At 42.4% G+C, this 766-nt stretch overlaps 1 non-coding gene across 1 annotated transcript; it reads left to right on the top strand.

Moving 5' to 3' along the window:
• The first annotated feature begins 206 nt into the window (after positions 1 to 206).
• Positions 207 to 313, top strand: LOC141616196 (small nucleolar RNA R71). The gene has a single exon (XR_012530557.1). It is a non-coding gene; the product is annotated as a small nucleolar RNA R71 (small nucleolar RNA).
• Positions 314 to 766: the final 453 nt, after the last annotated feature.

Below are 766 nucleotides of genomic sequence, written 5' to 3'. Positions count from 1 at the left end.
TAACGGTGTCCACTTCATACTTTCCTCCTCTAGTAGCCTTGCGAGGCCTACTATATTGTGAATTATGGACCGCCATTTCCTCAATCTTGTTCCATGTTTGTTTGTCATTAACTTCGGTGAACATTCCATTTGATCCCATATTGAGAATGTTCCTAGAATCTTCATATAAACCATTCCAAAATTGTTGCACCAAAAACCATTCGCTAAGTCCATGGTGAGGACATGAGCGACAAATACCTTTGAACCGCTCCCATGCTTCATACAAAGATTCTTCATCCCTTTGCTTAAAACCCGTAATTTGAGCTCTTAGCATATTGGTCTTTTCCGGTGGATAGAATTTTTTGTAGAAAGCTAGAGCTAGCTTCTTCCAAGAATCTATTCCAAGGGTGGCCTTATCAAGGCCCTTCAACCATTGCTTTGCGGTGCCGATTAACGAAAAAGGAAATAAGACCCATCTTATTTGGTCTTGAGTCACGCCCGTTTGAGAGATAGCTTCACAATAATCGCAAAAGGTTTCCATATGAGAATGAGGGTCCTCACTAGGCATTCCCCCGAATTGGCTCCTCTCAACTAGTTGGATGAAGGCGGACTTGGCAATAAAGTTTCCGGTAAGATGTTGTGGGGTAGGAGTACCATTTGGTAAATCCTCCTCGGTGGGTATAGAGTGTGACGAGAATTTAGGCATTGTAGGTGGATTTTGGGTGGTATTGTTTAATGGGTTTTCTTCTCCTTCTATTGCGAAAGGATTGACAAACTCACTAGTGGG

Source organism: Silene latifolia, chromosome 11 (genome assembly GCF_048544455.1).
Source record: "Silene latifolia isolate original U9 population chromosome 11, ASM4854445v1, whole genome shotgun sequence".
NCBI classification, from domain to species: domain Eukaryota; kingdom Viridiplantae; phylum Streptophyta; class Magnoliopsida; order Caryophyllales; family Caryophyllaceae; genus Silene; species Silene latifolia.
Note: the sequence above shows the minus strand (reverse complement) of the source record. Positions and strands in the feature narration are given on the sequence as shown.